Genomic DNA, 26,352 nt, shown 5'->3' on the forward strand with positions numbered 1-26,352 from the left:
CAACCAAAAAATATGCACCCTGTAATATTCTGAAATTTTAAAAATGAATTTACATATTGGTAGTAGGAAGAGAAAAGTCATATTTACATAAAATGTATTTTGGAAATAAAAATTTAAAGTAATATTTTTATTGACTCAGAATGGCTGGGATGGAAAAGTCTAAAAGCTCAATCAACTGGCAAACTGGGTCAATAGGAAGAATGCCGAAACCTTAAAAAATAAGGAATTCAGAAAGAGAAACTACTTTATTACAGATGGCCAGTTTAGTTTAGGGACTAGAAGAACATTCAGGCATTGTGGGAATTAGCTTTTGTTCTGGAAATGTGGAAACAGAGTCATTCGATTGTTCCTTTAAAGTTGACTAAATTAGGGCGGCACCTGTGGCTCAAAGGAGTAGTGCATAAGCCCCATATACAGGAGGTGGTGGGTTCAAACCCAGCCCCGGCCAAAAAATGCAGAAAAAAAAAATTTGACTAAATCATTTTATATATATATATATTCTATTAAATATATTTATTCTATTCTATTATATATGTACATACTCTAGAAAAATTTATATATGTGTATCTATGCATTATACATTATGTTAAATATATACTATTATAATTGTATATGTATATATTAAAATTTAAACATAGAAAAGGATGAAGTTCTATTCATCTTTGTGCTAGAGTTCTCAATGAATATTTATTATAAATGAATAAAAGAATCTTCTTTCTGGGCGTCATCTATGGTTCAAAGGAGTAGGGCGTAGGGCGCTGGCCCCATATATCGGAAGTGGTGGGTTCAAACTCCGGTCCCGGCCAAAAAAAAAAAGAATCTGCTTTACTTTAAGTAAAGAAACTTCGCTTGGTGTCATCTCATTCAGTATTTCACAACTTGGCTGCATATTAGGCATATGGAAATAATTTCAAAAACACTAATGCCCCTGTCCCCTCCCAGGTCAGCAACTTGGTCTCTCAATTGTGGGAGTGGAATGTATCATGCAGAATTAATTTGAAAATCTCCATTTTGCCTCACAATTAAAAACAGTATAATAATTTAAGAGTATTGTAAACAACAGAACCTGATTGATACGACAGACACCAAGACTTGTACATATATTGCTTTGGTAGAAGAATGAAAATGATTGAAGAACTGAACAGGGTAAAAACATCATGCCTACAAAACAAGCCTGTCATGACAGTTATATTGAGACCTAGCATCTAGTGTAGTGTTTTTATTGATAGAAGTATTTGCCCTAGAACATACATTAATGTACTACATTTTGGCCAAGTTTGGCTGTATCATGTGAAAGAACAGAAATTTTTTCTAACATATATTTTTCTAACACATTTAAAATGAGCAACAAAGGTCTGCATCAAGGCACAACTTATTAACTTAATCAGCTATTAGCTTTAAGAACTGAAGCCCCAAAATAATCATTCATGGATTTTCTTCTTTCCTCTTACTCTTATATCTTTCTTCTTTCCTTCCTTCTCTCTTCTCTAAACTCAGATCAACTATTCAGGCTTTACTTTTATTTTACTTTTACCTTATTTCAGTTCTGTTCTTTGTTTATACAACTGTGACACAAAATATATCATATTTTGTGCTATTTGTTATTCAAGGTTCTAGATTTATTTTAGAAAGAAAAACATGAAATACTTAAAATGGTAAAATATACAATCTGAGTCAATACTCAAACAAAATAGCATATTTCTGAAATTACATTATTAGGGAGATTAGATGACTCTTTGTGTTAATGTAAATTGTCATAAAACTATTGTGATACATTTTATAAGCTCCCATTGCCTTTCTTGTGCTTAGTTGAGAATCAAATCCATCTGGCAATTCATATAAGTCAATGACATTCATTCATAACTTCTCATTTTTTCAGTTATGATATATGAAGGTTTTTATACTTGTAAGACTTGAGAAATATCTAACACTGATTATTGTGCTTTCTCATTAAAAGATGATGACAAAGAGCTCTCCTGAGAAAATGACCAGCTGTGTCCAGTTAACTGTTCCTGGTCATCCCAGATACCCCAGTTAGACAGTTGAAATGTGTTCATATGTCATTTCCTACTTATTAATTACAATGGCTTTCAGTTTATTTGGCTCCATTTCATATGAATGCAGTCTGTATTATAATGATATTTTATAAAATAAAAGAATGATACTCTGCACTGCATTTCTCTTGATTTTTGAATTATATGGAGTCAAGGAATGTAATATTCTATCTCTTGTAGAATGAAACATATAAACACACACAGGCAACGAAATTATCTTTAGATTTATATAGTTTCTATATATATATTAATATTTTTCATATTAATAACTTCATAATCAGATTCTTGTAAGCCAATGTTTTCCTTACTCATTAAATCTCAATATTGTGATCCAAATTATTTAACCTTTGTATTACCTTAATTGAAATATATAAATATGTCCAAACTCATAAAACTATGTGCATTACATATGTGTAGTTTCTGCTGTTAAAATTCATTTAATCCATAAACATGAAAGAAAGGAGAGTTCTCACATTGTAAGCTATGGATAATTTTATTATAAATTTTGAATTTCACAGACAGAAGTTGGAGGAACTGAAAATAATTATTTCATCCCAAGAACCTAAAATATTTTTGTTAGATTCATGCCTTCTTTGCAGGATTTTGGTAACACCATGGAAATCCCAAGGTCTAGTAAAGATGAATTGAAGTAATATTCTAGAGTCCAATACATATTTGAGTTTTTTGAACAAACATTAGCATGTGGAAAGTTCTGAACATAGTTCACAGTATTGCTAAAAAATTCTTACATCATCTCAGGCTATCTGAGAGGAAGAACATGATTTAAATAATTAATTTTAAAAATAATATTTTAAAACTCAGAAATTATAAGTTACTTTCAGAGAATCACATTTCAGTTAATCTTGAAATAATGCTTCAGGAAGCCATTCTGCCTCTAATCAGTATTCAAAAACATCAACAACTTGAAAGGTACACTGAATATGTACAGGCCAGACACATTTTTTATGGGTTATCATGAAGTCAACATTGACTTTCCTTAATTTAATTTCCACCAGGAATTTGTGTCCATAAAAATGTTGAATTATTAGAATAAAAGCAATGTCTATTACTTCTTCAAAGTTGTGTGTTTTTGTTGTTTTTGCCAACAACACACTGTAAAACATTATGTCCTGTGATAAAGAAAAATACATTTTTATAGTGTTGATAAACAGAGCAGGTGTGGAGAATTAATATGCTTGACGTTTTATTTTTCCAGCTATCTTTTTTAAGTTGTAACCAAATAAAATGAATAAGAAAAGTCAGTTTTCAAGAGAAAAACTTGCAAACATTGATGAATTCAAGTGAAATTCGTGTGTTTTTTCATTGGTCCTTTTATCTTTCTTTTAAAATTGTCCCAAATCATTGCTATGTTCAACTTTGCCATCAAATGTTTATACAGTTTCCTCAGCTGAACAAGAGTATAACACATCAGAATTAAAAAAAGTTACACATAGGCAAGGCATTAAATCTTTCTTTGTAAACAATCAATTTGCTTGAAAAGGTAGGGAGTATTTGCTTCTCTTCTCTCTTAAATTATTGTTATCATGACTCTACACTTTGTAGCTTTAAAAATTTCTTTACTCCAAATTTTTTATTTCTTAATAACCTTGTACATACAGAGAATGTTTTATTTTATATAAAGCATTAAGGATATTTTTACCAGGAAGAACATTCTTAGAAAAAAGAGACTGAGTGTTAAATCCTTAAATTTAAATTAAATTCTGTGGTTATTCCCATGGACACACAATTACTGACATTTTTATATCCTTCCACTCTTAATTTAAAATTTAGTGTATTTTTTAATGCACTATGACCTTATTATTTTTATACTGATAGTCAAACTATTACATAGTAGCAAATAATTCTTTTTGTTCTGCTAGTATGTCTAAACTTTGCACAAATACCTCTGGCTTTTATGCCCTGTCCATTTTTTAGGCACCATATGGCAGTAAACCCTTTTCTAAAAAATCCTTTGTATGCATAAAACTATGTGGCAACTCATTTCCAAAATTTATTATTATATGACAGATTATTATCAAGGATATTATAGCAGTTTTTAAGAAACCCGACAAGATGACACTTTTTGAAAAGAGCAGGTAAAGGAAAATACCACATATTAAGATATCACTGAGCCAAATTCTATATTGACAAAAAAAAAAAAAACTACCATGGATATGAAAAAAAGGTGTATAAAATAAAAATCCAAAATAGCTATTAGAGTGGAGGAAAAATTAAATTAAAAGCCCCAAGGTAAAATGACCACCATGAAATAGGCTTCATCAAAGCTGTCTAACACTATTCAAACTAAAATTTCCCTTGGGAAATTCTCCTCTTTAAGACTGAATTAGATGTTATAATTGTCATTTGGTGTGTGTTGAGCATATGTGCATATAAGGGGGGTGATTTAGAAAGGATATTTTGCAAATGGGTATTTCTCAATAGGTCACAGAAAGCTTAAGATCTCTTTGTTTTTATAAACCAGTTGACTTTAACTGCTGACAGCTTTTGAATTCAGTCAATAATTTTCCTTTTAAATATAACCATATCTGAACTTTATTTTTCTTAAAATTGGCAATATACCCCTGATTTTATGGTGTTACTTTAGTTGTATTGAGTTTCTATACTAAAATTTTTATTAACTCACCTTTTATTTTATTTTATTTTTATTATTAAATCATAGCTGTGTACATTAATGCGAACATGGGGCACCATACACTGGTTTTATAGACCATTTGACACATTTTCATCACACTGGTTAACTGTTAACAATAACATTTTCTTAGTTATTGTGTTAAGACATTTATATTCTACATTTACATGCTCGCTTGTAAGATACACTGCAGGTGTAATCCCACGAATCACCCTCCCTCCGCCCATCTTCACCCCCCCTTCCATCCCTCTCCCCCTTCCCCTATTCTTAGGTTATAAGTGGGTTATAGCATTCATGTGAAAGCCATAAATTAGTTTCATAGTAGGGCTGAGTACACTGGATACTTTTTCTTCCATTCTTGAGATACTTTACTAAGAAGAATATGTTCCAGCTCCATCCATGTAAACATGAAAGAGGTAAAGTCTCCATCTTTCTTTAAGGCTGCCTAATATTGCATGGTGTATATGTACCACAATTTATTAATCCATTCATGGATTGATGAGCACTTGGGCTTTTTCCATGACTTAGCAATTATGAATTGGGCTGCAATAAACATTCTGTTACAAATATCTTTGTTATAATGTGATTTTTGGTCTTCTGGGAATATACCTAGTAGAGGAATTACAGGATTGAATGGCAGATCTATTTTTCGATCTCTAAATGTTCTCCAAACATCTTTCCAAAAGGAATGTATTAATTTGCATTTCCACCAGCAGTGTAGAGGTGTTCCCTTTTCTCCACATCCACGCCAACATCTCTGGTCTTGGGATTTAGATTCAGTGAGGAAAAAATTCCCTATTTAACAAATGGTGCTGGGTGAACTGTCTGGCAACCTGTAGGAGACTGAAACTGGACCCATGCCTTTCAACATTAACTAAGGTAGACTTTCACTGGATTAAAGATTTAAACCTAAGACATGAAACTATAAAAATACTAGAAGAGAGTGCAGGGAAAACCCTTGAAAAAATCGGTCTGGGCGAGTATTTTATGAGGAGGACCCCCTGGGCAATTGAAGCAGCTTCAAAAATACACTACTGGGACCTGATCAAACTAAAAACCTTCTGCACAGCCAAGGACACAGTAACTAAAACAAGCAAACAGCCCTCAGAATGGGAGAAGATATTTGCAGGTTATGTCTCCAACAAAGATTTAATAACCAGAATCCACAGAGAACTCAAATGTATAATCAAGAAAAGAACAAGTGATCCCATCGCAGGCTGGGAAAGGGACTTGAAGAGAAACTTCTCTGAAGAAGACAGGCGCACGGCCTACAGACATAGGAGCAAATGCTCATCATTTTTTTTTTTTGGCTGGGGCTAGGTTTGAACCCGCCACCTCTGGCATATGGGACCGGCGCCCTACTCCTTGAGCCACAGGCGCCGCCCTAATGCTCATCATCTTTAATCATCAGAGAAATACAATTCAAAACTACCTTGAGATATCATCTAAGTGCAGTAAGATTAGCCCATAACTCATCTTTTCTATATTACCAATGAAACATGTAATCTTTAAAAAATTTACCTGAAAAAGTCATATAGTTTCCTTCTTTTCTCTACACAATCTTCTTTTTTTTTTTTTTCAGAATACATAAAGTAAGTCTATGTTCCCAAGTACTGAAATAGAAATAAATAAACTGTGCAAAAGAGGAGCTGTTTCTAAGGAAAAACATTTTGATAATACCTTAAATTTGATTGTAGCTGAAAAGCATTTGCTTCCATTTTAGAGAAATGATCAGAAAGTACTTACTTTTAGCTTCAAGTTTGTTGGGAGCAGGTGTGAATAAATTGTTCAAATTCCTGCTGAGTAGAGCTTTAAGAACCTGTCGAGTAAATATAATATTTTCCAAAACTTCTGTTGTCCTTTGCTGCCTAGCTGTAAATACTAAATCTACTGTATGTGATTTGTTGTGTGTGTGAGTGTTTTATCTTGCCAGACCCAGACAAGTTGGTAATGAATGTGTAGTTAACTTGCTTCTCAGGGAATACTTCCTAACTCATTCTATGAGGCCAGCATCACTCTAACATCAATATCAAAACCAGACAAAGACAATGAATGAAATACAGCCACAGAACAAATACCTTTTATGAACATAGATACAAAAATCCTTGAAAAAATATTTGCAAATTAAATCCAACAACGTATGAAAATAATTATATACCACAATCAAGTGGGATTTTTTCCAGGTATACACAGGATTCGACATTTATAACAATCAATTAATGTAATTATTCACATTCATGTGCTAAAAGAAATCACAATATCATATGAATAGGTGAGAAAAAAAAACTGACAAAATTCCACACCCATTTGTGATGAAAAATACTCAGTAAACTAAAAATAGGAGGGAACTTTCTTAACTTGGAAAATAATATCTACAGAAACCTGTAGCAAACATCATATTCAATAGTGAGAAATTATGACCTTTCCCACTAAAATCAATAACAAGGTCAGGATGTTCCCTCTGACAACAATTTTTTAGCACTAAACTACAAGTTCTCTAAAGCAATAAGACAAGAAAAAGAAAAAGTTATACTGATTTGGAAGGAGGAAATAAATTATCTTTGTTGGCAGATGACATGATTGTCTTTATAGAAAATAGAAGAGAATTTACAAGAGTAATCAAGGAACTATTATATGATTATAGCAACTTACAGGATAGCTAATATACAAAAGCCAATTGTTTTCCTATATAATAGAACAAATAGAATTTGAAATTAAAAAACATACTATTTATAATACCCCCTAAGTGAAATACTTGGGTAGAAATTTAACAAAATATATACAAAATGGACATGATGAAGAACTATGAACTCTGATGAAAAGAATCAAAGAACTAAATGAATGAAGATATATTTCATGATCTTGGACAAGAAGGCTTAATACTGAGATGTCTGTTTTTCCCAACTTGATCAATAAATTTAATGCATCCCCAATCAAAATCCCAGCAAGTTATTGTGTGGATACTGACTAACTAATTCTCATGTTTATATAGTGAGGTAAAATACTTAGAATATAATAGGATGGGTATGGTGGCTCACACCTGTAATCCTAGCATACTGAGAGGACAAGGACGATGGATTGCTTGAGCTTAGGAGTTTGAGATCAGCCTAAACACGAGTGAGATGGTTGCTAAAAATAACTGGGTATTGTGGCTGGCATCTGTAGTCCCAGCTACAAGGGAGGCCAAAGCAAAGAAAACCACTTGAGCCCAAGAATTTGAGGTTGCTGTGAGCTATGACACCATGGCACTCTACTGAGGGTAACTAAAAAGACTCTTTCAAAAACAAGAAAACTTGGAATTGTCGAAATGATACTGAAGGAAAAGAACAAAATTGTAGGACTGGCATTGTCAACTTTCATACCACAATAAATCAAGCCAGTGAGGTATTTGTGAAAGAATGGATACATCAATTAATGAAACAGAATACAAAACCCAGAAATAGACCCACACGGATATGGTCACCTCATCTTTGACAATATAGCAAAGACAATAAAAAAGGCGAAAGGGTAATATTTATAGAAATGCTACGGGATATTTATAGAATAAATATCCTAGAAAAATTAGAATAAATATTTCTAATATTTATAGAAATTCACATGCATTACAGTGAATACAGAACAGACTTTATGTCCCTCACAAAAATTAACTCAAAATGGATTACAGATCTACATTTAAAGGTCAAAACTATAAAACCTCTAGAGCATAACATAGGAGAAAGTGTAAATTGTCTAGGATTTGGCAAAAACTTTGTAGATACGAAATTAAAGGATCCGTGAAAGAAATTATTGGTAAGCTGGATGTCATTACAACTTTTCAAAGTTCTGATCAGAAACACATTGTCAAGAGAAGTCAAAGAATAGCCACAGAATGTAAGAGACATTCACACAACAGAACTGTTATCCAAAAGATTCCAAGCACTCAAAAATAAACAATAAGACAACCATAAACTCACTTTAAAAATGAACCAAAGGTTCATTACAGACACCTAAAGTACAGATGGTAGATAGGTATGTGAAAAGATATAATACATCATATCTCGTCAGGGAAATGCAAATCAAACTTCATTGAGGTACCTCTAATCCCCTTTAGAGTGGCTAAAACCCATAACACCAAAAACAATAAACACTGACAAGATGTGGAGCAACAGGAACTCTCCTTTACTTCTGTTGGCAAGGCCAACTTGCATAGCTGCTTTGGAGGACATTTTTGGGGTCCTCATAAAACTGTATATATGCCTGCCATATGATCCAGCCACTGTGCTTTTAGGTATTTCCTCAAAGAACTTGAAAGCTTAAGTCCATTTACAACCTGCAGAGATGTTTATAGTAATACTACTATAAACTACTATAAACAGTAGTATTATATGGCCAAAAACTTGGAAGTATTATATGGCCAAAAACTTGGAATCATCTAGATGTCCTTCAGTGGGTAAATACATAAATAAACTATGGTATATCCATATAATGGGATATTAGTCAATGCTAAAGGAAATGAACTATCAAATCATATAATGATATTTAGGAAACTTAAATGTATTGTAGGAGAAAGAAGCCAATCAGAAAATACTATAACCTGTACGATTCAAACTATGTGAATTTAGGCAAAGGCAAAATTATGGAGACAGTAGAAATATTAGTGCTATAGAGAGGTTATTGAGGAGGTAGTTATGAGGAGGCAGAGCACAGAGAAATTTTAGAATACTGACACTATGATACTATAATGATAGCTACATGGCATTATACATGTGTCCAAATCCATGGCATGTACAACATGAAGAGTGAACCATGATGTATTTCCGTGGAGTCTGGGTGATGATGATGTGGTGATGTAGATTCGTACCACTCAGGTGCAGAATGCTATAATGGAGAAGCAGAGCACGTGTGGAGGAAGGGAAGGGGTACATTGAAAACTTTTGTAACTTTTGCTCATCTTTTCTGTAAACCCTTAAAACAGCTTTAAAAATAGAAGTCTATTTTAACACAAGACAAATATCATTTAATTCCACTTACATGAAATAACTAAAATAGTCAAATTCTTAGAGACAAACTGTGGAATTGTGGTTGCCAGGAGGTAGGGTGAGGAAGAAATGAAGAGCTGTCATTTACAGAGTTTCAGATTGGCAAATGCAGAAATTTTAGAAATCTGTTTTACAACAAAAATTACTTATTGCTATTGACTGTACACTTAAAAATGGTTAAGAAGGTAAAAAATAAAAATAGTCAATTTTATGTCGTGTATACTTTGGTAAAATTAAAAATATATATATATCACTTAAATAGATTATAGTATAATCACAGGAAAAATTATATACTAACATGAACTGGTGGCTTTCTTTTGAATATTAGGAGAATCTTCACATAAGGGTGATCTATGCGGAGAAAAAAAGAAGCATTATATCTTTAAAGCTGTGCATGGGAGGACTGCTCTTGGGAAAACTAGACACATATTCCTTAGATTTTAAGACTTTCCATAATCAATTGATTTCTACTTATCCCATGGAAAATAATGAATATAAGAAGGTAGCTGGACCAGCTGTTACTCTCAGAATTTGTGAAATAGCTTGTTTGTATTCTGTGGGCCAAAATGACGACAGAACATCAGCCGGTCCCAGGGACTTTAATAGGACACATTCTAAGAAGGTGGTATGATGAAAGAAATTGAATGTTAATAAGCAGTGGTAACTTTATTTTAAAAGGAATGACTTTGGTGCTCTTAGAGACTTTCAATAATGAAGCCTCTCTCTTGCAAAAGATAGAAAACATTCTTTAAGAAACTGAGGCCAAACCTGGCATTTGTTCTCCTATATACGTTTCACTAAAAGGACAGGGTAACATCAGGAATGATTGTTTAAATCATTCACAGAGAAGCTTAAAAATAATTTGCAAGAAGATGCAGAAAAACATGATTCATATTCAAAAGGATTATGATGTCATGGAGACTGACTGCAGGCTGAACCAAATGTTGGCATTAAGACAGAGTTTTACAGCAGCAATTATGTTAAGAAAACAGATGAAACATTTCTGTAATTAATGGAAGTATCTGGAAATGGAAATTTCTTAATATATTAAGAAAAAAAGAGATGAAACATTCCTGTAATTAATGGAAATAAAATTGCAGAAGGAAGCAAATGACTTTTCTATAACTAAAACACAATATCTGAAAATGTTAAATCTCACTGAATAAGCCTACAGAAGAATGGATATAAAGAAATAAGTTAAAGGCAGATTACAGGCTGAAAAATAGTGGTGCAAATCCTTTTTTTTTTTTTTTTTTTTTTAGTTGAGCAGACGTGGGCACTTGTAGCACAACATCAGAATAGTTTAACTTGTATGATGTTTTTCTCAGGAGTAGAGGAGAGGGTAGAAAATAGTTTGAATTAGTAGAACAGCAAATATTTTGAGAAAATAATGGCTGAAAGTGGCCTTAGTTAAAGGTAAACATACAAATTCAAGAAATTCAATGAAAACTCAGGTATGATAAACACAACACTTTCACACTCTGTCTCAGGTACATAATAGTTACATCATTGTTAAAGAAAAAGTTGAAATTATTAAAATAAGACAAGCAATCAAAAACAACTCTGCATTAAAGAAATAATCCCATAAAAATAACGAATTCTTTGAGCAGAGATTTCACAGAGGAATCTGCACATAGCTAATAAAAACATTAAAAAAATCCTCACCATAATTATTCAATAGGGAACTACAAGCTGAAACTATAATGCTTTACCACTACACAATTAACGGGACACCTAAAATTAATGAGTCTGACTCTACCAAACATTGCCAAGGATATGCAGGAACTAATCTTCATACTCTGTTGCTTGAATGTAAAATTGTACAACAGCTTTTGAAAACTCGCTTATACTATTTTATAAATCAAAGCTACCTTTAGGTTCTGATAATTCCATGCCTTTGAACATAAGTTCATAAAAAGTTTCATACAAGAATGTCCATAGCAACTTTTTTTATGATTGCCAAAGACTATAAACCAATTTTCTTCATTTGGGAAATGGATAAACAAAATCTGGGATAGTCACACATTTGAAAACCACCAGCAATTAAAAAAAATGAACTTGCCGCATGCCACAAATTAATGAATATGAAAAACATTAAGTCGATCGAAAGAGTACATGGTGCATGATTCTCTTCGCATGAAGTAGTAAAATAGATCAAAGTAGTTGGTGGTAGAAACAAAGAAGCTGTTGCCTGATAATGAGGGCGAGTGGCATTTCTTGGTCACTGGAATGAGAAAACATCCTGGAATGATGATAATATTCTGCACATCATAGGTGTTACTAATTAGAAGAAAACTTTCTCCAAAATCTAAAAGCTAATTTTTAGAATCAATAAGAATTATCCAGGGTTCTAGATATAAAATCAATATTCAAAACTCTGGGGAGTTTAGCAGCTTTGCCTTCTTAAGAAAGCCATACTCAAGGAAGAGGGCACCCAGAACACAAATCAGACTCCCACCTGGAAATCCAGCAAAGGCAACCCCGAGATAGCGTGCACATTAATTAAGCTACAAGGCAGAACCAAATTTGCTCAATTTATGAGTGAGTTAAAGCATGCAGCACTCTCTCCTCCCCACTATTCAATTTGTCTAGATGATGACACATTAAACCCCACTTGAAGGATGAAATTGCCATCTGGGAGCTGTACTATATTTTTTACAACCTGAGCTTCATTCCATCATTTTTTTGGCATAAAAGATGAAATCATGTAAGAATCATGTAACCTTCAACCTATAGAAAAATATATCTTCCTTTTTATAATGTGGTCTATATCTTATTATAAACCTCCATATGCAGTTACCAAACATAGGCTTTAAAATAAACAATAGAAAAATAAACAAAGAAACAAAATAAAGAAAATAGTGTAAAAGTGAAGAAAAAAGAAAATGTTAACCATTTCCAAATAAAGTTGGAAAAAGGGAAGTTATAGGACAAAAAATACAATTAAAAGAAGGGCAAAACAGATAACAGAATACATGTCTATACGTCTTCAGGGCCATTTTCTGCTGTTTTCCTGCCCAATACATTGGTCAGTGAAGCTCCTCCACTGAGCTCACTGTCAACACTGCTGCGACAGGGGATCTGCGCCAGGGTCTCCCAGACCAGTTTTGTCAGGTCCCAGTGCCTGCTTCCAGAGGTGACAAGGGAAGATCAAGGAAGAATCTGTGTGTTCACTGAACTCGTGCAGAGCCCTGTTAAGCTGATCAGCAAGGCTGACTTCGCAGCGCCTGTTGAGATTCACCCAGGTGTATGTAGTCAAGAGACCTTAGTGGATGAGTTCCTGAGGGGCCTGAGGGATCTCTGAATATATGCTCCTCACTGCCAGCTGCAGAAATATGCTGCTTCTGTGGGAGATCTGCTGAACCAGTGTGGGGTGCTCTGGGCTGCCTAGTCTGTGAGCCCTGTGTGTTCCACCAGGGCTGCTATGTCAAGGACCTCAGATGCCTGGAGAGGGATCTGAGGAAACCCTCATCCAGGACAACTCGCCTGCTTCTTATATCTTCCACCCTGAGAATGAAGTGCCTGTGTAGTCTTGGTTTGATGACTCGGCAGATCCAGAGCTCCTGAACCTGACCCCAGGTTCTGAAGGTTGGAGTGGAGCAATTCTACCCAAGCCTTGGCAGTTTCTGTCCCTTAGCTGTCCCTGCTTCCTAGCAGCAGCCATTCCAGTAGAGAACTTTCCTATTCTGTGCCTTTTTTTTAGCTTCACAGAGTGGAAGCTGGAGCACCTCACCAAAAGCATATCTCACCCACTAGTGAGATATGACTGGAAGGAGCTTTAGACAGGTTAGGTGTGGAATGGGAAAATATCAAATCAGTAACCAGAGCTACCTGATCCCTGAATTGGGTTCCCAGATGTGTGTGAGAAAGAGAGCATGAGAGTGTGTTGGCATGAGCCCCGGCCCCAGCACATATGGTGTTTCAATCTGGGAGAAGCTGAAATACCCAGATATCTCAAGTTACTTGTTCTCCTGTCCTGTCACCCTAAGAGCTACTGAGATCCCTAGGGCTGAAAACTACTGAAAGCTCAGATGCCAAACCATGGGCTTTCCCCAGTCTTAACCCTGATGCCAAGGAGAAAGGAAGGCCAGAGGCTGCCTTTGTATGCTCCAAACACACAGCTGTCTGAGATCTTTCTCCTGCCAGCTCCTGCAGACAAAAAGATGACATTTCTCAGATGATGAGAACTTGTTTCCAGTCCAGCACCTCAGTGGCCATCAGGTCATTGTAGTAGTCAGCAGGCAAAGAAGAATCAAAATGAAAGAGTGATACGGTCACCTAAGAAAATATAAGAAATAATACATGTAATAAATTACTACACAATAAAATATCTACAACAAACAAAACAAAAAGATCCTGATATGACCAAATGTTAGTGAATGGATAGAATGTCTGTATATATTACATAGGTACCTAACTTATTGAAATAATTTCTAAAATTTTTCAGCAGTTTCTACTCAGGCTATCACTCTCTGGGCCAGTAATTATGCCCTTCAATATATGCCTGGCAGAAATGTGTGTCTGTGTTCACCACATAGTAAGTATGTTTATAACAGCATTGTTTGTAATTGCCCGAACCTGGAAACAAAACCAAAACAAACCAGCATTAGAAAAGGCAAATAAATTGTGCCCAAACCGGTGGGGAATTCAGTGGGGACCTGGGGAACAAAAGGGTCAGTTGAATGAGGGGACAAGAGACACGAAAGAATGAGAGCAAGTCAAGAGTCTGATCAAGCTCCGTCGAGTTTATTTTTCAGCTGGGCTTATAAGCACACAAACGAGGAAGTAACTAAGGGCTATTCCTAGCAAGGCGGGGAGGGGGCTAGTTTCCGGAAAATTACTAGGAGAAGGACCCTAAGGCAGGGGGTGCATTTCTGAGGAGTTACGCAAGCGGAAAGTACCATTACTGTTATGGTTGAATTCATGAGAATAGTTTGCTCTTAAAACGGCAAATCAAGCAAGCTAGCAAGGGGCATTTTTGTGAGGTGTTTTGGCTCCCGGCAAAATTGTGTCATAACTATTACATATGACATTTAAGAAGGAATACGCAGCAACTTGGCAATGAAATGAATGCATTATTCTTACATGCAAACAACAGGGATGAATCCTAGAAAAATATGTTGAACATAATAAACTAATGCAAAAGGGTGCACTTGTTTCATTTTACATAAACTCCCCCCAAAAGGCAAAGTTATTGTATGGTGTTAGAAATCATGTTAGTGTTAACTTTGGGAACTAGTATCTGGAAAGGGGCAATGATCCATTTTGGGGAGCAGCTAACTTTGAGCTCTTGATCCATATGCTGGTTTTACCTGGGAAACTTGCTTTGTGGAAAAAAATGTTAATCTGTCTACTTAAGATTTTTATAATTTTTATTATTTTTCATAACAATTAAAATGGCTATTTAATCATTAGCATGAGCTACAAGCAGATAATATAATTTGGTAAAAGATAGTCTTTTGAATAAATAAATCTAATTTATTATATTTAAGAATTATATTGAGAGAAACTTTTCAGATAAGTGTAATATATTAAAACAGACTTAGATATAAAAGAGATGCATATGTTAATGAGCTAGATGAGTCAATATCATAAGGATACCAATCTCTCCAATTTCTCTAAATGGTGTAGATCCAATTTATTTTCAATTAAAACTCCTATTGAACTGGATTTGAAATTAGAAAAAAACTGGTTCTAAAATTTATATTGCATACAAATGACTCACAATAAGAAATTCATTGAAGTTTATTTTACTGTCAACACATCAAGAGTTATTACAAAGTCAATACAGTTATGATAATTAATATCACAACATAATCTATCAAAATTATGAATTTGGAAGGATAGATAAATTAATAGAAGAAATAAACTAGAGAAATCAACAGCTCCTATATGAGAACATGCTTTATGACACAGCTTCCATTGTAGATAAATGAAGTACGCAGTGCATGGGCTTGGCACAACTACCTATTTATGCAATAAAATAAAATTTATCACCTCATAGCATAACGGAAATAAGTATCAATTAATTAAGGCTTAATTGGAAAGCATAAAGTTGTAAAACTTTAAAAGTAATAAAGAAGAATACTTTTGTGACTGCTAATGATGTTCTAAAGTAAGAGATGGAGAAAGTACAAATAAGGAATAATAATTTAATTAATAAATTACATTATGTCCTGGGTGAAAGACACAGCTACAATTTGGACTTTACCTTAGAAATGCAAACAATGTAAGATAATTGTATGTACCCCCATATTAACCTGAAATAAATATAAATACATTATACTAGAAACTTACTTCTTTTTATCAATTGACACAAAATGAAAGTTGGAATTAAAGCCAATTGAAAAACATACCACATATATAATTAAAAAATAAATAATATCCAAAATCTATGAGGAAACTGGAAAAATCATCACTAAAACAAAAATAATAGAATGATGAAAATGCCTGAAATATTTCATAAAGAGGAAAGAATATCAAAAACCGGAGAACTTTTCTATCTTCATTAGCAATCACATAAAGGCACATTAAAACTCAATGTGATATTTTAAATCTGTAAGATTAATACTAAAAAATCATTTTTATTTATTTATTTTGAGACAGAGTCTCACTATGTTGCCCTTGATAGAGTGCTGTGGCGTCACAGCTCACAGCAACCTCAAACTCTTGGGCTTAAGCCATTCTTTTGCTTCAGCCTCCTGAGTAGCTGGGACTACAGGTGCCGGTCCCAAAGCCTGGCTATTTTTTGGTTGCAGTTGTCAGTGTTGTTTAGCAGGCCTGGGTCAGGCTCAAACCCACCAGTGTCGGTGTATGTGGCCTATGCCCTACTCACTCAGCTACAGGCACCGAGTCTAAAAAATAATATTTTAAACGTTAGTTTGAATGTGGATTAAAAGAAACACTATTCCATTGCTTGTGAAAATTTAAATACCACAACGATTTTAAGCAAATATTTGAAATTATACAATACTCCAGCGTATGCTGGTACGTGGCTTGTTTTTCATCGAATCTGTTCCTCATCCTTTTCCTGCTCTGCTCTCTATCGCGAGTTTGGCGCATGTAAGCTGTGTGTCCCGCGTACCAAAGTCAACTGCTTTCCTGCTCAGTTGCATCAATGGGAAACAGTGGAAGGATTTTGAAGGGGAAGACAGAGCAGGAGCCAAAGTACTTAGCCATCTGTCATCATTATTTCAGCCTCTGCCAAAAAAAAAATAAAAATAAAAAACAAAACTCAGCGCTAGGCTTGTCCCAATCCCCCTGCCCCGCCAACACACACACATTTGTAAGCATTGCATGAAGAAAGTAGTGATTCCCTGCCTTAACCAGGCTCCTCTTGCTTCATTGTCCCTGGGTGGCTTCCCACGTATATAAACCATTTTCTGCACTGTACTCCCCACGGTTTAAATATTCAGAATTGTGTCTGCTTCTGTGTTTACACTCTCAAACTTAAAAGCAATTTAATTCCTAGGTATCTTTTTACACATGTGCATAAAGAAATATATGCAAAAAGTTTATAGTAGTATTATTTATAACACTGCCATACTGGAAGCCAACTACATGCCCACAAACATTAGCAAAGAAAGTAAACTGTAGTTTATTTATAAAATAAATTTCATCTGTGAAAAATGGACAGTCTACAGTGAATACAACCACACAGATGATTCTCAGGAATATAAAGGTGAGAATTCAAGCAATTCAAAATGTCTATGCAGTTTAATTTTATGCATATAGATTTTAAAATAAAGCAAAATTATAAACTATACATGGAAGTACAAGAAATAGTGATTTAAAAAAGTAGAACATTGCATACACCTATTTGGGGAAGAAAGAGTAAATGTATTAAGGAGCCATAGAGTTCTCTAAAATACTTGTCAAGTTGTAATTATTTTAAATAGTGTGTGTCAGGTATTATTTTTTAAAATAATATTTAAAATTTTAATATTTTTTAAAAAGATTTCTTCATACACTGCACAAAATGTAAAATGTTCTTTCATATCTTTGAAATATACAGTTAAATACTTTATAAAACATAATTAATGAAGGGAGTTTATAGTTTAGACAATATGCTACCAATTTTTCTTTATTGCTTATTTCTTTTCTTTTCTCCAAGCTTGGTACTTTAGTTTTTTAGATCTCCTTTAAGAAAGCACAATATACTCTACAGGGAAGGCAAATGCTAATGTACTGTTTGCATAACAAATAGCATATGTAAAATGTGTGTGGGTGTGTATGTGTTTATGTGTGGGGTGTGTGTCTATGTGCTATGGTCAGAATGTTTGTGTGCCTCCCAAATCCATCTGTTGGAATCCTAGCCCCCAATGTAAAGGTATTAGGAGGTGAAGGCTATTGGGATGTGAAAGTGGGCCCTCACTGATGTGATTCGTGTCCTTATAAAGTAGGCACAAGGGAACTTGTCTTTCTACCACATAAGAACATAGCATGAAGGTATCATCTGCAAACCAGGAAATGCGACTTCAGACACCAAATCAGTCAACTCATTGATCTTGAATTACTAGGCTGTTGAATTTCTCTCGTTGACTCACTCCGTGGCATTTTGCTATAGCAATCTGCATGGACTATGGCATTATGTGTATATGTATATGCATGAATATCTCTCTCTATAACTATGCGTATGCTGTGGAATATATTAAATCCGATAAGATTAACATTACATAAGAGATATGTATTGAGTTGTTTAACCAGAATTTATAACTTGACAATAGCTATAAGGTCCAACTAAGTTCATGAACTTGCCACCATGTTCTTCTGCTGGTAACAATGTACATAAAACTCAGTTAAGGTTTCATAACCTTGGTATATTAGTGTCTCGTGACTGTGTTTGTGTCAATGTGTGGTAGCGTGTTGCTGAGTGGTGTTCATTATTATTGTTGTTTGTTTTAGTGTGCTATCAGGAGAATGCCAGAGCTAGAATTAGAGCAACGAACAAGCATTACATTTCTTGTTAAACTTGGCAAGAGTGGAAATATAATCAGGGACATGTTAGTCTGTGTTTATGGGGATAAAGCCATGAAGAAAATGGCAGTGTGCAGATGGGTTAAACATTTTTCTGAGGGGAGATAAAGCATCACTGATGAATAGAAGTCCGGGTGGCCGGTAATGAGCAGAACCGATGAAAATACTGCAAAAATTTGTTGAATTGTGTACCAAAATTATTGGCTGATTGTGGAAGCACAGCGGACCAAGAAAACATTGATAGAGAAACAGTTAGGAAAAGTCTAACTGAAAATATTACTATAAGAAAGGTGTGAGCAGAAATGGTCCTGAAGGAGCTCACAATGCAAAGCAAGAGAGCTGAACTTTGCTGAAACCTTTGGGAGAGGCAAGACAAGGTTTTGGGCCATGTAATCACTGGTGATGAAACATGAGTGTGGCAATATGACTCTGAAACAAAGCATCCAAGTGCACAGTGGAAGTCAGCAATTCTCCATGACCAAAAAATTTCCATTAGTCCAAATCAAGAGTTCAAACAATGCTGCTCACCTTTTTTGATATCAGAGAGATTATTCAAGATGAATTTGTACTCATGGGACAAAGAGTTAATGAAGTTTACTATTTGAAAGTGCTGAAAAGCCTGTGTAAAAAAGGTAGATGAAAACGGCCTAAACTTTTCACCAACTCCTGGCTAATGCCTCGCATCAATGCACCTGCTCATGTGGCACTGTCCGTGAGGGAGTTTTTAGCAAATAACTGTATCAGAACACTCTCTCTTCTCACCTCATCTGGGTCCCAATTACTTTTTGTTTCCCCAAGGATAAAGGAAACATTAAAAGGAGGACATTTTGATGACATTCAGGACATCAAGGATAATATGACAACAACTCTGAAGGCCATTCCAGAAAGAGTTCCAAAAATTGCCTTGAAGGGTGGATTAGCTGCTGGCATCAGTGCATAGCTTCCCAAGGGGAATATTTTGAAGGTGACCATAGTCTTCCTGCCAATGAGGTATGTAGCACTTTTTCTAGAATTAGTTCATGAACTTAATTGTCAGGCCTAGTATATTTTCAGTGGAAATTTAAAGAGGAAGCTTCTCATTAAATATTAATCTATGGATTACACTCTGAAATTTTTACAAATAAGTAGCTCTCATATAAATGTTTTGTGAGAAAATTTGAACTATTAAATAAAAATAAATAATAACTTTTCAGTAATTGGTCAAAATTATATTGCTTGAAAATAATTTGTGAGAAATCATAACTTATGGTTTATATAAACCCATTAACTTGTTTTATAAATAAATAACAGCCTTAGTAAACAACTTGATTGAAGAATATTTAGTGAGCAATTTCTGAAAAGAGAAAACTTGGGTAATAAAATTGAATATGTTTCTCATCCCAAAAAGCTTCAGAAATATTTCCTTATGAAATAATTTCTACAAATTTTATACATTTTTCTCCTATTATTGGGTTTTTATTATTTTTATATTTATGATTATTATTATTATTTTGAGATGGAGTCTCAAGCTGTTGCCCTGGGTACAGAGTTATGGCACCACAGCTCACAGCAACCCCCAACTCTTGGGCTCAAGTGATAATTGAGTTTTTAAAATTTAAATTTATCACTTGTTCTTTTATTATTTTCTTATTTAAATGATCAGCAATATTGTACCCTCTGACCCCAAACTGATTGGTTGCTATTTCTAATGTAAATATTATTCATTTCCTTTATTATTTTCTATGTAAGCAATAAGAAGTAATCAATGCCTATATTCCTGAAGAAAATAATTTTTCTTTCTCTTAGATTCTACTATCTGATTTTAGAGATCAACAGTGGTTAGAAACTACACACCATATTTTGCTGTGCATAATGTGAACATTTTTGCCAAATTTTTGAGGAAAATATGCATTGGATGCGCACTGTCCATGCGTCACATGGTTCAGGAACGGGATAGACAAGCAGGCCTCCCAGAGCTGCCTCCCCCTCCTTCCTGGGCTGCCAGCTGCACAGGGGTCCAGTCCTGGAGGAGGCAGAATCACATAGGAGCAGCTCAGAGCTGTGTCCGCCAAGCACTGTGGTCAGGGCAGGGGCTGTGGCAGGACTGGCAGGGCACATCTGGCTATGTGGAGCAAGGGCCAACACCTAAGGCCTGGCTGTTCAGAGGGGACCAGGATCCCTGCACAAGCTGAGGATCTTGCCTAGTAGTATCAGAAGCTGCTGTCCTGCCGGCCACATACCTGGCCATCTCAGCTGTGGCCTTGGTAGGAGGGGAAGGAAAGGGCTCCAGGGAGGGAAGGAAGGGGCAGGCTTCACAGAACAGGAGGCTGCCCGAGGGCAATGCAATCTGCACATTTACCAGGGGAACATTACACCTCCCCAGATGTGTTTGTCCAGGCTGAGAGCTGGCCACGTTCTCAGGGATGTTTTCCAGAAAGTCTGGGCTAAAAAAGTGAATGCACATTATATGTTGAAGTGCATCTTACATGGCAAAAATAATGGAACATGCACATACATACCCCTGTCTTGTGGTTGTGAAAATACAGTGAAATCATCCTCAAATATTTTTGAAGTTTAGATAAAGCATTATTAGAATGTCTATGTGTAAGAAACTGTTCTTGCTCTCCTTAGCTATGAGCTTTTATTTGAATTTGTTATTGCTTATAAGAGTTAATCAGCAATACTTCTGGAACTCATAAATATATTTTTCTCAATTATGCACATGAAGTTTTCACGTGCATAATTCCTTTTTATATTAATATTTGACATAGTAAATATGTGATAAGTATCGTTAGTTCCAGATATTATTATTTCAATACAAAGTACACCATTCTGATATCAATTAATACAGTCAATTTTACAGTTAAATTCTTGGTCAGGTACATTGTAAACTTATGATATTTTTCTTATGCTATCTATATGCTTGTCTGTGATAAATGCTGTTAGTCTAATCCAATTGCCCTCCCCAAAAAGATATAGAATAACCAATACTTAGTTCAGATCAAATCCCCTCCACTTTTTCATAAGATTCTAATCTGAACTCCTTGAACACTGCTTGATTGTTTATCTAGTTAAGATTCTTCTTCCCCAGGTTTTAGTCTTCCATAGAGAAACATCTGCTTGTAAAAATGGATTCTAGGAACTATGCTATTAATATGGATGCTACTAGGGCCATGTGGTTGTTGAACACTTGAAATTAGGCTAGTGTGGAGTTGAGTTATGCTTTTATGTAAAATTCACATTGAATTTTAAAGACATTATTAAAAGTAAATTTAAACTATTTCATTACAATTTAGTATTCATCACGTGTTGATATGATAGCACTTTGGATATATGTGAATTTGATTAAATGACAGTATTAAATTCATTTTTACTATTTTACTATTTTATCTATTCAAAAATGCACCTGCTATAAAATTTAAACTTACCTGTGTGGGCTTCATTTGTGGCTTATGCTATATTTTTTCTGGGCAGTGCTTTTTCCTGAAGATAAATTCCACTTCTTTCAGTCCCAATACGAATTGTGAATTATTATCCTCACCATGTGATGTTGTAAATACAATTGCAATACATCCTTATAGGTTTCTTTCTAAAACGTTTGTATTATAAATGGCCTTGTTAAAAATTATAAAATGACTTTGACTCATTGAATGAATGTAAACACCATAGAGGCCCAGTTATTTGTCCTCATTCTCGGCATGGTCTTCTCAACATTTAGACATCTTGGAGATGACTCATGCAACTCTACTTAAAATACCTTATACTCTCCAACTCCACTGTCTTTCAGCTCTTAAGAATTGTACCAAAAGATTTTATTCACAGCATTAATCAACAACTGAAATTATAATATATACTTCCTTCATTTATTGTTTTCCACCCCTCTGAGAAATCAATTCTAGAAAAACACATTCCTTGTCTGTCTTCTGACCACCTCACTTGAAACTCTTAGAATAAAACCTGGCATTTAGCAGCAGCTCATTAAATGTTTTTTGAATGAGTACATGACATATAAAATGGTAATTTCAAAGTATTAAATATTCTGTATATAAAATTTTACAATGATCTTTAAAGATGTAAGCACTACAAATTTTGCTCTTTTAAGATCTTGTTTTTTCATGTTTTATATCTGCTATAAAGAATTTTTGTTGACTTTCTGTCATCTCTTAATTATATTCACACTTTGTTCTGTGTAACTAATTCTGTTCAAGGACAAAGCAGTTTTTTCTTTCCTCTTCTTACTGAAAAAATAAATAAGACTGGAGACTGAGCAAATGTGGGATGTGTCAAAGCAATCAATGCCACAAGGCTCTTTAAAAAGTTACATTTAGTTTATTCATAGATCATGCAGCAGATAGACACGGTCTATTAAGAATTTCCCTTAGAGGGCGGCACCTGTGGCTCAGCGGGTAGGGCGCCGGTCCCATATGCCGGAGGTGGAGGGTTCAAACCCAGCCCAGGCCAAAAAAAAAAAAAAAAAGAATTTCCCTTACAACATTGTTAAAGCAGCTAAGCAAAAAAGTATTAAAATAAATTGTTCACTGTGAATCTCATAATATTTTCCAGATAAAAATCATTATATATTTAAATAATTAAATGGGTAAAATAATTTAAATAGTTTATAGAAAATGTTAAATTGTACATTTAATTCTGCTTTTTAGCAAGTTAACGTATTAATATTACAGAAGGATCTATCATGGTATCAAATTATTATCATTCTTCTGTTGTATACACTGAAATCCAGTCAGAAGTTCAATATATTATTTTTAAAAAGAATTTATTCTCATATTTCCTAAATATGTTTAAGAGTTTAGTAGTTTTTAACTTGAGTCTACATACTGAATCTGAAATACTCTAGTTTTTTTTTTTTTTTTTTTAATTTCCATAGGTCTGGAATTAGCATAATAAAGCAAAATAAGCAACAAAGCAAAATAAAATAAAATAAATTATGTAAAGGCTGCATCTAGTTTTAAAGTCATAATTTCTTGTCTTTCTAAGTGAAATTATTTCTAATTTTATTTCAACAAAGAAATTATTCTTTCAAATATGGTAGTTCTAGTTTGAAGAACAATCATTTACCAATTAACTTGGGAATGCATACTATTAATATTTCAGTATTAAATAGTCATACTTTTATATTGAAAAAATAATTTTTCACAGACTATGTAATATTTACTAAAATTTAATTTATCAGTATATTAATAAATAATCCTTAATGTTTTTCTTTGTTGATTGAAAGTCCCTATCTTTTTCCTTTTTTGTTTTTTTCCAGAATGTCTTTTACTCTTCTGGACATTTAATTTTCAATAAGAATATATGAAAAATTTCATTTATTACTGCAAGTATTAGCTCATTATAAATGATATCAACATAATGTTCATATTTAATTAAGGTAACTTCTTATTGTGCCATAGATTTAAAAAAAGGAGTCTTGAAATTATGCCAAGTATAATTGATCTTTTTAGATTTGTTTGAGATCATTTAAATGTAAAATTACATTTTCCAAAAATAATACTATTTCCTTTAAAATGTTGTCTCACAGAGACCTTTTAGGAAACTCACCCATCTGAATCACCTAAAGAGGCCTGTCAGCTTCTGCCTCATACCAATGTTAAAGAAGCCTGTCTCAGCCCCAGCCCCTCTCCCACAGCCAGGGAGTTACCCAGGAACAGCTGGGAGACTTGCCCATCTGTGCCACCATGGCAGGCTTGCCAAGTTCCAATACACAGCAGATTCTGGAAAGGCCCGGAAGCTTGAAGCCAGCCCTTTAGTGTGCAGCCTGGGAATAATCCTGATGGCACAGGGAACTACGGAGAAATAGAGCCAGCTCTGCCCAATGGACAAGGTTGCTAGCCTTCAACTCAGAACAGACACTGAGGGGCTTGTGTCTCAGCCTCAGTCCCTCTCTGTTGCAGTCTCTGGCTCAGCCTGCCTGGACAGGGAGCCCCTGGGAGAGGCCTCCAAACAGAGCAAGCTGGTTCTGCCCCACAGCAGAACCTGAATAGCCCCTGAATGTCGGCTCCAGTCCTGGCCAGGTTTAGTGCGGAAACAATTCTGCCTACATAGGGAACTCCTTGGTGTCACTGGGTTGGGCTTGACAACATTGGTCTTACAGCCGATTCTGAATTAGCTCTGAAGTCCAGTTTCAACCCCTTCTAATTGTGCTCTCGGAGCCGATCCACTTAGAGAGGGTCCTGCTGGAAGACACACCCATTTGAGTCCCCATGGTAGACTTGTGAACCTCAGTTCCTCAGCAGTTCCTCACGCAGTGCTGAATTTTAGTCTTGGCCCCTCTCATTGGAGAACTAAGAATAGTTCTGCCTGCAGATACTAAGTGCAAGGCGCATCAAATACTGTGCCTGCAGGATGATGCCCCGACCTCAGTCAAATTGTCAGTCTTGAAGTAGACTTATAAATTACTTCCAGCATTTCTCTAGTAGTCTGAAAGCAGACTTGCCCACCACAGAACCCAATGGAAGGCACACTTTCTGTGACCCTAAAGACAGATCTGTCACCTATGAACCTAAAATAACTCTGTTTCTTGATTACTTCCTATTTCACTCATGGACTAGAGCAGAATAGCCGGCCCAGGGACCCATCCAGCAACTAAAGGGAGCCCTACGAGAGACCTAGAAGAAGTGACACCCATCAGATAATATGGTGGGAACAGTTGAAAAATTTGAATTAGATCCTCATGCTAGGGCCAAGTTCCTGAAGACAGGTTTAGGTAAATAGAATCCACTAGTATACCAACTAGAGGGTATACTTGTTTTTGGCACCCTGTATGTGTGTGCGTGTCTGTCTGTCTGTTGTTCAAACCATAAGCTTGAAAATTACCTTTGATTATTTTTTCATTTTCCCCTATATTAGAGAAAAACTAACTTTTTTTGATGGGGAAAAGGAAATGACAATTTCATATTTCAATCCTGTCTCCAATTCTCCTCTCCAACTCTGTACTGTTTAGTTTGCTCTGATTGTTTCTTTCTAGCTCAGCGGTTCTCAAGCATGGGTCGGGGGTCGCAACTCCTTTGTAACAATGAAAATAGATCCTGCATATCAGATATTTATATTACTATTCATTACAATAGCAATTACATAACTGCAGTTATGAAGGAGCAATGAAAATAATTTTATGGTTGGGGGTTACCACAACATGAGGAACTGTATTAAAGGGTTGCAGCATTAGGAAGGTTGAGAACCACTGTTCTAGCTCATTCTGCAGCCTCCCCTCCAGGTGTCCTGACTGCAGATGAGCGCCTCCAATTGCCACTACTCAGGTGTTCTTTCTAAATTCTGTAATATTACTGTGAGAAGAGATTTAATATATTTGTTATGTTGCTCTATAGGTACAGAATCTGAGGAATAATTCAAGTGAGTTTAGTAATATAATTGTAAGACAACGTTTCTCAAGATATAAAATCTCCTAATATAAATTTTAAAAGCTGAGCAAAACCAGACTAAAAGAGTTATGTCCTATTCTGAATGATGAGAAAGGAAGAAAAAATAAATGACTGCTCATGGTATCATATTATTATCACATAAGTAGTTGTGTGAAAATTATTTTATTTTCATAACTATTTTCAGAGAAGGATGGCAGGAAGAATACAATTTTTTACAGAATGTATTTTATCTTATTCAAATTAATAATCATTATAGCTTCTTTGTTATGTATTCATTG

Source organism: Nycticebus coucang, chromosome 16, assembly GCF_027406575.1.
Source record: "Nycticebus coucang isolate mNycCou1 chromosome 16, mNycCou1.pri, whole genome shotgun sequence".
NCBI lineage: Eukaryota > Metazoa > Chordata > Mammalia > Primates > Lorisidae > Nycticebus > Nycticebus coucang.